The sequence below is a fragment of the Phyllostomus hastatus genome, unplaced genomic scaffold (assembly GCF_019186645.2).
Source record: "Phyllostomus hastatus isolate PE091 unplaced genomic scaffold, TTU_PhHast_1.1 phas_contig_37, whole genome shotgun sequence".
Classification (NCBI taxonomy): Eukaryota; Metazoa; Chordata; class Mammalia; order Chiroptera; family Phyllostomidae; genus Phyllostomus; species Phyllostomus hastatus.
In genome coordinates this window covers 5,972,092-5,984,087 of record NW_025333867.1, presented here as the reverse complement: position 1 = coordinate 5,984,087, position 11,996 = coordinate 5,972,092, and the positions used below count along the sequence as shown (strand labels likewise).

General features: G+C 35.5%; 1 pseudogene; it reads left to right on the top strand.

Moving 5' to 3' along the window:
* Positions 1-11,180: 11,180 nt before the first annotated feature.
* On the top strand, positions 11,181-11,710 carry LOC123820798 (annotated as a pseudogene).
* Positions 11,711-11,996: the final 286 nt, after the last annotated feature.

Here is an 11,996-nt window from a genome sequence, read left to right as displayed (position 1 = left end):
CTGAAATGAAAGCCTAAAAGAAAACTCATATAACATCTGGTGTCCTTTATCCCCTGTTGGCCTTTCATAGTATGATATGATGAGCTTGTTCTGATTTAAGATCTGATGATTGGGTTTGAAAAAACAGGAGGAGGGGGCTAGACGCAGTCAGGCTGGCAGCAAATTGGGATACAAAAATCTGTTCAAATAATTGAAAGCATGACAGATTTTTTTGTAATTGATGCCAGTGCCATCTTAGTTTACCCATCTCTCTCAGTTGAATTTGTAAAGTGCATTATCTTATTGGTTTTAAAGTTTCTGTCTCACTTATTTGCAGGGGGAAATGTGAGCAAATCAGTCATGATGGATTGCCTAATTTTCTGGGCTGAATAAACCAGTTTTATTAGATTGTTGATTCCTAGCTTATTAGTTAAACAGAAATACTGATCAATCTTTAACCTAACAGAAAACTTATCAAGTTATTTTTTTAAATGTTTCATTATTTTTACCATAATATTGGTAATGGATATGTGAATTAAATAATTGAGAAGGATTCCATAAAGGAGTTTGTCTTTGCTTTTTCTATTTTTGATGCAAATGCTAAAATTGACCTGAGACACAGATGTTGGAAGATTAGTAATTACTCTACAAAAATTATCTTTGATCATAAAGCCAGAGGAAGGGGCAGAGAAAGATCATTTTCTACCAAGAAAATATAGGTTCTATTTAATCCATTGCAAATTTGTTACTGCTTCATTTACCAGAGCTGGAAAACAGGAGAAGTAAATACTTGAAAGCCATATTTTTTAAATTAAATAAATCATTTAAGGTTCCTTGGCTGTGAAAGTACATTTGATAATTAACAAGGAGAAAAAATTTTATTTGTTAATCTGAACCTTTGACAAGGGTTGTTTTCATGAATACCACAAATTTTAAGTTTTCAAAAAAAGCATTTTTCTTAAATATCCTTAAAAATATTAAAAATACCTTATATATTTATTAATCAAAAACTATGTACCCAGGTAAAAACCCAAAATGGAAAATATATCAATGCCTTCATCACTTTTTTCTCAAATTTGAAGGGAACGACAACTACAAAAATAAAACTCTTGGCTTTGTTATCTTAAAACAGAGTTACAGTAAATGTCACAATGGCTCAGGAATAATTGACACAAATTCAAGCATCATTTATTGACAAAATAAGATGTTCCTGTTTTTCTTTTTCTTTTTAAATTTTTTTCTATTTTTTTCGCCCAACCTTTTTCACCAGTTGAGTCTTAGTGAATAAAAACTCTTCCTAGTCAGAATTACAAGTGAAGGAAGTAGTTCCTTTATAAAAGATAGAAGGGAGTTAAAAACTTTTATGCAAGTAGACTTTACTGTGAAATGTTATCTTTTGTTAGTTCAAAGGTTCCCAAAGATATAAATTCTTCAGAACTGCCCTGAGGTGCTAGGGATGTAAATTGAATACTTTACAATTTGTAGACTGTTCCTGCAGTAATGTGTATCTCCTCTGTGAGTGAGTGTTTGGGGATTTTTCAATTACTGGAGTCTGAAAACTCAGAGATTCTTTAGGGCAAAAAAAAAGACTCTTCTCCAAGTTGACTCACTGATGTTCAAATTAGCTGCCAAAAGCACTATAATGATCAGCGTTCCAGATTTCGCTAAACAGAAAAAAATGGCCCATTTTTGTCAGGGGGAAAATAACCTCTTCTAACCACATCCATGAATAATTTCAGGATGGGTTATGTGATGGGTTAAAAGTGACATAAATTGTCGATATGTGCCATATACAATAGACCAGTGTTTTTTCTAAAAGACTCAAATGATCTCTATATATTTTTTTAGAGTGATAGTGTAAGTATGGCCTTTAGGTTTACTGTTAACAGCTTTTTACAAAATAGTGAATAAAAAGAATAAAATGGTATATGTTCATTTAAAAATTAAACATACTTCAGAATCATATATAATACAGCAAGCTCAAAATAATGGGGTGACTGAAAGTCATAATTTCTAAGTTTCCATCTAATTCTCCCAACCTTTTTTAATTAAACATTTCTTCCTCACAGGCCCAGATTAAATAAATTGCCTGGTTTAAGTTTCCATTTTTTTCTTAGAGTTGCTAAACATTAGTGAAACATGATACTCTAAAAGTTAGTGTGAAAGAAAAAGCCCTGAAAAATGAAGAAAGACATAGTTAACACTGATACCTTCCATCCCTCTAGATAGGAAAGAATTGTGGGCAACAGCAGTCTGAATTGGAGTAACATCTACTGTGGGCTTTCTAACCAGCTTAAAAAGTGTCACCAAGGAGTCATCCTTTTCTTGCTAAATGGAGGATCTATTTCAATTAATATATCTAAAAGTATTTTATTATCATGCAATTTTAAATTTAAAAACATGGCTCCATATTGTTTTAAAACAGCTTGTTCTCCTAAGTAGGTCAGCTATCCTCCTTTTGTTATCATTTGCATGTTTTGCATCTTTCATATTTGGAAAAATTGCCACAAATAAAGTATTCATTGAATTACACCTATGTTTATATCAGATGCTCAGGAAAACAATTGTACTGGGCAGATCAAGTTTTATTATACCAGAAAGGAATAGAGAATTATTTTAAGGCATACAGAGAATGTTTTGTTCCATACTGATGTTTTAAAATTCTTTATTACTTACATAATCACTGCCTCAGTAAATTTCAGGTATACATCTTAGTTTTAAGATTGAGATTCTTGAGTGTCCCAGGGTCACGATTTGAGAATCACCTTTCTGCACTCAATTAGTAGATGACATTTTTTAATTAGGTCAGATTAGCAGTTTTCAATAATGACTTTGGCTTTCTAGGTGCATTTAAAATTTTGAAAGCCTATTCAACAAAAGTCAGCTTGACTGTAGGTTATTTACTAAATAAGAGGTGAATCCAATGACCAGCTCACCAAATGGCAATTCATCAGTTTTCCTGAGTGAGCCAGTTTGCCAAACTTCCCAAATATATTCAAGAATAAGAAGATGAAATCACCTATAAACCTTAGATTTTCATAAACTGCACACTATTTAAAATGAATATTCCAGAAAAAGGTCCTTAAGAATTTGAAAAATTGAAAAAAAAAGTGGCTAAATTTTCTTATTGTCTTTGGGAAAATGGAAATTATTAAATCGTGTATTTATTTCTCATATTGATCAATTGATCAATAGTCATGTGTATTTAATAGCTAGGTCTATTGAAAGAATTTTGTCTAATGTTTTATTAAAATGTACCAAGTCTGGTTAAATAGATATTAACGATGTAAAGTTCAAAGAAAAAAATCAAAGAGACATGTCAATTCTCTACTACAAAAGCAGGAATACAACCTTAAAAATATTAACTTTCTGTGGGTCTGGAAACTTCTAATACAAAATAATGTTACCAGTCTTTTAATTAATGAAAATTCATTAAATCAGTTTTCATATTTTAGTTGTGACCCCTTCCATCTGTACATGTACACTTAAATCATTTACACTATAAAGTTATTTTAAAAGAAATACATATGCATATATAATTTTAATGTGACTACATGTACATTAGTCACATTAATGAACTAGTAGTTTATGTAACTCAGGTTCTTAAAACATATCAATAACATATTTCCCATGACAAGGGCAGACTGTTTTTTTCTCCAATTAATGTTAAATTTTGAAAATCACAAACCATTTTCTGTACTCTAAGATTTGGTCTGCAACTGGTAGAGCACTTTTGTTGTGTAAACCTCCTGCCAAGCAGTACCAGGTTGTGCAAACTCTGAGCAGAGCCAGAAGATGTGCTGAGCTGTTCGGTTTCCTGAAAGTGCCAGCATCTTTCTCCCTGCTAGTTCTCTGACTACAGAGGTGACACAACAGCACACACTGGCGTTTCTGGCAAGTATCCCATTCTTGGCTGTAGCTTCTGCTCACATTCATTCGGCCTCAGTCCCACCGCCCAGGTTTTCCAGTGTAACAAACAGGCCAAGGTTCTTGCTAGCTCATTAGCGGGAAGCATTGCTGCCAGTGGAATCCTAGCATCCTCCAAGGATGCAAGGGAAGGCAAGGAGGGGAGGGTGTGAGAAACTGGAGGATAAATGTCAAGGCTAGGTTGTTAAAGGCCAAAGTGGCTCAAGCTCTGCCGCTGACCACTGAGAGCCTCACATTATATCTGCTATTTCTCAGCCACCACCCTCACCCACCCTTCCCCAGGCCTCTGCCCCAGCCAGGGCTAGACCTTCTGCTCCCTGTGAAGTCTGCGATGCGCAGTGACAGCGCAAGAGCTCATCTATCTGTGAGGAAAGAAGCCACGTTGATGGTTCCCCAGTGGACGTAATTGTGCTCATTACTGCCCATTTACATTTCATCACTCGATTATCACAAATGCCTCATTACTGTTGAAAAGGGTTTTCTGGTGAACTACTTGCTAACTATTCATTCCTCAGCTCCGATGTCACTAGACAGGCTGATTGGAAAGGGAGGGGGAGAGGAGGAGCCGAAGAGGGACGAAGGTGAAAAAGGTCCTCTATCAGATTTGATTAAAGGCTGTGATTTAAATCGATATTTAATAAAGTGGCTGCTACCACATAACACGGGCAATTCCCCATGCAGTCAGAATCATGATTAGGAGCCCCTCACTGCCTGCTACATAACTCAATTGGGTTTTGTGCACTGGTCTGGCACCTGTGTCCCTCAGCACTGAGCCTCCAAGGTAATAGGTTTATGAGCCGATGAACAGAGCTGATAGGTTCTAAATGGATTAACTAGGTGTCTGCAGTCTGGTGATGAATACATCAGGCAAAAAAAAAAAAGTCTGCATAAGCAGGCCAGTGATAGGGAGTGTTGACAGACATTGTGTGTGTCATGAGCCCCACAGGGTAAACACTGGCTCGGTGCCTGTCATTCAAGTGCTCTCTCAGAGTAATGGGTGAAGATAGGCTGGGCTGTTTAACAAGCCTGCAGGTGCCAGGGAGCAGAGGACTGTAGTTGAAAAAGCTTCCACTGGGCGCGGCTGGCCCACCGGCCACGTAGACAGTGTAAGAATATGCCTCTGAACAGGCATGTTTTTTTTCTGTCCCAGGAATGACAAATAGATTGAAATTGCTGGGCTAACTCTAACTCATGGTGTCTAGAACATGATGTCAAAGAAGATTCTGAGTGTATACCTACATTTAGCAGAAAACAATGAAAAAAATAGCACTATCTGCTTTTTGGACACAATAGGGAGTTGTCCTTTCTTTGTTTTATTCCTAGATGCCTGAATATATAGCATTCATATATTTCATGGCTTGAAGATGATAATGCAAATAATTTCATACATATATAGTTGAAAGAGATTGAAATTCAAATTCAGTTTAATAATCCTTACCAGGTAGATACTCATAAACAATAGTATGATGCAGTGGGTTTTATCATGGATTTCCAATATTCCTAAAATCTTTCAAACAAGACCAAAATGACATGTTGTACTACAGTAAACCAATATAAATGTAAAACTCAATTATAAGATAACTTTTCTCCCACTATTACCCAGATATTAAGTTAAGAAACAGTGCCATTCAAGCAAAAAGGGAGAAAAAACTAACTTTCAGATATGTTTCTAACACAAAAGGCAATTATTTGCATTGAGAATATAATCATGAATAATTCAATAGATTTAGTCAGAATGCATACTGACATAAAGAACAATGAATGTTATGGCCTTTGAGGATTATTATAAATACAACCCTGAAAAAGTAAACATTAAAAAGAGACAACTATAATTTGGTAAAACTGTTAACTGTATAATGTGTAATAATCTAAGAAAAAATGCTGAGGAATCTATTCTACATTTGGTCCCAAAGTCATCTGAAAAAAGAATTTGATTTTTTTTAAGTTTTTATTTATTTATTTTTAGAGAGAGAAGGGAGGGAGATAGAGAGAGAGAGAGAGAGAAACATCAGTGTGTGGTTGCTGGGGGTCATGGCCTGCAACCCAGGAATGTACCCTGGCTGGGAATCGAACCAGTGACACTTCCGTTCACAGCCTGCGCTCAATCCACTGAGCTACGCCAGGCAGGGCAAGAATTTGATTTTAAAATTAAAACAAAATACATAATTAAATCGCTTCATAGATTTAGGGGAGTCTCAAGTCCAATGTGTCCTTACAGTGAGTCATTGTTAATGCTTTTCTGACATTGCTGTTTCATTAATTGCAGGTTCAGTCACTTTATTTTGTGACTTTGATTTTCCATTAACACCAAAATATAGGTATGTGCTGAAAAAAAAACAACAGGCTGCTATAATATCTGTGTTTTCAGTATTCATGGAAAAGACATTAAAGAAAATAGTAAGATGTCTTCAGGACTTAAGAATTCAGAAGAAACCACAGATACTCATGAAAAAGCTCAGTGAAGCAATCTGAGAATAGTGGTGAGTGTCGGGACGGGCACATACTCCATGGAGTGTGAATATGTTTGATTTCAAGTGGCATGAGCACACCAGGCTGAATAGATTCTGGGAACCCTCACTGCTAACCAGCCAAAATTCCCCTCCTGGAAATGTATCTCACATGAAGGAAAACTGCTGGAAATAAAACTGAACTATGAAAGGTCAATGACAATAGAAATAAAGGAAAAAACATACTTAAATAAAACCATAAATGTTTAGGAGTAGGTGGGGAGAAAGAACACACTAAGGAGATCTTAAAAAGCAGGGTGTTATATTTTTAAACACTTCACAAGAACAAAAGAAGAGAGAATTCTAGACTACCCTAGAATGTTCTCAGAAGTTAAGAAAAGTATCTTAAAACAAGCTTTTCTTCTAAAAATTAAAGAAAATTAATTTTATTTAAAAATAAGCAATATAAATTATTCAGATCAACCCATACAATATTACCTTAAGGAAAAAGATATTGAATAATGAAGGAATGTTTTAATACCCATCAAAATTGTTTCTAAAATATTGCATTGGATTTTTTTGAACCCTAAATAAGAATGAATTTCTCATAGACAATGAAAATTTCCTTGAAAGGTATGTCCATAAAACAGAGGGAAACTGTTGCCAAATATTTTTAAAACAACTAAAAACTAAAAATCTTTAAGAAAGTGAGAGAAACTATGAAATAATATTACAAATAATTTTTAAAGCTCAGATATGAAGTGACAGATCTCCAGAAAGCATGAAAAATAAATGCTGTTTCAGAAATGAATACTAGACTAAAAAAGCTCACAAAGTGAACAAACTCAACAGATAATGTCTTAAGGTACAGAGGATAAAAGGAAAATATTTAAAATAAAAAAGAACAAAGATTAAAAAGGCTGAAGAAGTGGCACATAGAAACTGGGCAATCAAAATTCCAACACACAGATAATGGAAGTCCCTAGAAAAAGAAACCAAAACCAAGAAATACAACAATTATAAAAATCACACATTTAGAAAAACTTTTCTAAAAATAAAAAGATTCAATACAAAATATTGAAAAGGCATAATGCATTCCTGTAAAAATAAATTGATAATGACCAGAACTGACATGTAGTCTAGTAAAATTATTGTATTTATAAAACCACTGGACACTAAAGAAAAGGAAAATAACTTAAGTATCCAGTAACTAATAAGATAAAGAAAATTAGATTGTTGACATACTTTCTAACATCAGTTTATAAGAAAAGACAAAATAATATTAAGTATAAAATAACCAATAATAGAAAATATGAATAAAAGATATGATATTCAGATACATACAGGCCACATACAAATTAACATCACATGAAAAACATCAAACAATGTTATTCTCATGAGCTATTCCTTGGGAATCAATTAGAAAAATTTAGAAAATAAGTTTCAGACTATAAAATGGATGTAGAGATATGAACATAAATACTAGATGTAAATTTACATAAATGTTTACCTATAGAATTGAAACTATAGACTTGACATTTATAAGATAGAGGTTATAACTAAGAGCTATATGTATATACAATATAATCATAAACAATATGGGGACAATGAGAATATTTTATGCAAAGTTATTTTAGTGTTTTTAATAATTATATTATGGTGTTAGCACTGGCATCTTATTTTGAGAATGTTTATGTAATAATATAATTCTTCCATTTCTGGCATATTGAGAATCAATATGGTAAGGGAACAAGGAGCTACAGTTGTTACATAGAGTAGGTTATAAGACATGCTATAGTCCTGAATTCTAAATGGAAGTATGAATATGAAAACATAACATTTTTATTAAAAGTAAGGAAAAATTATAATTTAGAATTCAAAGTGAATACATGTGTGTATATTTACACACATATTTTCAAATTCAAATTTAAATTCAGATTTTCAAGGTGTTTCCTTCACTTAGAAGGACTAGCAAGGATGACCTGCCAATCCAGTAGCAATCAGCATCTCATCCCTAGTGCCCATTCTACATAGGCTTCTTGGAAAAATGACTGACTGCAAGTGTGGAGCAGAAAATGTGTAAGTTGAGGAGCCTGGGGCATGTTATCATTCCATTTAACAAGAAAGTCTTCAGAGATTATGAAAAGGATGTGGGAGTCTACTTGGAAAGGATCTCGCTGGCCAAATATTGGATAAATTAAGCACCAGTTTGGATGATAACAGCAGTAGCTAGAAACACATCATACGTTAAATATATGAGTTTATAATCACACCCATGCATGAGGACAGACATGCACACACACAAAAACAGACGAAAATACTAATGTGTAACTTTGGAAGATGTTAAAATACCTATTATTAGAAAAAGAGTAAATGAAGAGATATAATCAAGAATTTATTCTGCATTTCCTTTACAAAGTATATCCATTGGAAAACAAAATGAAAGATGGTCAAAAATTCCTCTTTGTAAAATTCCCCAGCAAAGAAAGTGTTTTCACTTAGCTATCACCACTAGCCATAAAGCATAATAAAACACCTCCACAAATCTCCAAAGTCTTTAAATTACAGTCATTTATTCTCATGAATCTGTGGCTCAGCTAAGTATTGACTGGCCTAGGTTGGGCTCAGCTCAATGCTCATCTTCCAGCTGCAGGTCTAGCTGGCCAGGTATGCCTTCAGGGGAAACTCTTCTCATGGTGATAGCAGAAGCACAAGAGGGAAAAAGGAAACATAGGAGGCTCTTAAAACCCAAGCATGGAACTGGCATACTGTCAATCCCACTCACATACTGTTGGCCAAAGCAAGTAACAAGGTCAAGGTCAAGAGGAAGGAACTATAATTGGCCTTTGAGATGTCATGGCAAGGATTGTGTATGGATACAGGGAAGGGTGACAAATTAGGACTGATATTCAATCTTTCTTAGATATTAAGTAGAATATTATCATTTCACAACCACTAATGAATTAAAGATCTAGACATTGATGTCAATACTGGCAACAGACAGTCAGACATTGCACAGCTCTTTTTGAAGAACACAACACTCACTTCCCACAAAGTGACTTTGTCCTTCCCCAAAATCAATCAAATTGTATAGGATTAACTAACTTACAGGAAATGTAGAATGAAGAGGAGGAACCGGTTAAATTATATTGTCATAATGTAGCTAGCAAAATCCAAACTTAAAAATTCTACAAGAAAAATAATCATTTCCTTAGTAACTACATTACAAAGGTAGAAGTAAAATTTAAAGTTTTATGTATATAACTATATACATGCATGTATGTTTTATATATATCATTATATATGTACATTATGCATGCATACTTGTACACCCATCAAGTATATTGTTGATATTTATCCCAGAGAACTACAGATGAATTATGTTCACATAAAAGCCTTATGTTCACATTATGTACACAAATGCTCATAGCAACTCTGTTTATAACAACCACAAAGTTAACCACAAAATTACATTTGGGTAAAATGTGGACCTAGATCTTTGGTACATCCATATTGTTTAATACTACTCAGGAATACTCAAGAAGCAAAATATTGTTGTATGCAGCAACTTGGATAGATTTCTAAGGAAGTAGGCTGCATTTTAAAAATCCAAACTTAAATGGTTAGATACTGTAAGATACTCTTTATGCATCATTCTCAACATTACAAATTAAAGAGAACATATTAATGATTTTCAAGGCTTAATGATAGGGGGAGAAAGAGTCTATTTGAGTACAATGGGCATAATTTTTGGAATATTTTAGGGCCAGAACATTTCTATATTTTGATTGTGATGAAGCTCACAAAAATCTACACATGTGATAAAATTGTATGCAACAAATGAACAAATACACACAAAGCTGTGTGTGTAAAACTGGCACGATAAAACAAATTCTGTAGATTAGACCAATGCCAATTTTCTAGTTTGATATTCTACTGAACTTATGTAAGATGTTACCATTGGAGGAAATTGGATAAAGACTATCTACATGGGACTTCTCTATTCTTTTTTTTTTCATCATGCTATTAATCAATAATTACTTTAAAAAGTGCCCTTGGAGTTCCTGGCAGCTGCCTCTTGCTTCAACAGGGTTTGGACAGAACAGATCTAAGGACGCCCCTTCTTTCCAACTACCCCTCAACCTCTTCTCTAATCACCACCTTCAAAACCACCTCAGCCATTCTCAGGCAATGATGTGGATCCTGGCCAGCAGGATCCATGTGTTGTGGCTGAGCGAGACAAATACACACGGACTACAGAAGTCCTCTGGAGAAAAATGGATGGCATGGCTGATTACGAGAGAGAGAGAGAGAGAGAGAGAGAGAGAGAGAGAGAGAGAGAGAGAGAGAGCGAGCCCCGGCTCCTGCCTAGACAGGCTTTTATTGCTTTTCTGGGTACATTACACAGAGGATGGTCCTCATTTATTATGCACAGGTTCCCAGTAGGTGATTACCTTTTACAGATAACAAAGGAAAGAATGTTGCTAATTACTTCAAAGAGAAGGATGTTGCAGACCAAGGCAAAAGGTGGTTGAACTGGTTATACTCCATACTTGGGAGATTTAGCATGGACTTTAGGAAGTTACAGTAAGCACTTGCTACCTCAATTCAGGGTGAAGGAGTTTTAGCAAAAGCAAGTCTCAAAGCAGCCTAGGTACAATACAGGCCTGATTCCCCACGGGAAAACCTCTCCGTGGGTGTGGCTCCTGCGTGCCACTCGCTCCCCATTGGCTTTTCTGAGTGGGGGCTGAGCTACATTCCCACACCATTCAAAACGGTTCCCTATAAGATGACACCATTTTTTTTACCTTAATTCTTCATTGCCGAATGACCATGAGCTCTCAAATTTGTCAGAATTATTCCACCGAGGTGAATGCTGCCGTCAACTGCCTGGCCAACCTTCATGTGTGGGCCTCCTACACCTACCTCTCTCTGGACTTCTGTTCCAATTTTGACGATACGGCTTTGCAGAGCATGAGCCACTTCTCAGAGTGGGCCAAGGAGAAGTATGAGGGCTCTGAGCATCTCTTAAAGCTGCAATACCAGTACGGTGGCTGTATTATTTTCCCAGACACAGTGAAACCTTCCAAATATGAGTGGGGTAAAACTCAGGATGTCATGGAAGCAGCCTTGGCCTTGGAGAAGGACCTGAACTAGGCCCTTTTGATCTGCATGCCCTGGCTTCTACCCAGACAGACCCTCATCTCTTTGAGTTTCTGGAGAACCACTTACTGGATGAGGAGGTGAAACTCATCAAGAAAATGGGCGACCACCTGACTAACATCTGCAGGCTGGCTGGCCCACAGGCTGGAATGGGCAAGTATCTCTTTGAAAGGCTCACTTTCAAGCATGACTAGGAAGCCTTTGGAGCCCAGAGGCCTTTGAGGGGCCCTTCTGCATTTCCCTGGTATTTGGCTCTTGACTGAGCCTCTCCCTGAAGCCACACCCTGGAACTCTATCACCTGCATTGGAACAAATGAAAACAATAAAGCTTTTTGCAGCAAAAGCAAAAAAAATATTTCAAAGAAAAAGTTAACAGAAAAATACAACAGTATTTAAATACATGCTGGTGATAAAATTGAAGATGAGAAATTGAACAACAAAAGTCAGAAAGCTGTTGCTTTTATCGGGAGAGAGAAGGTT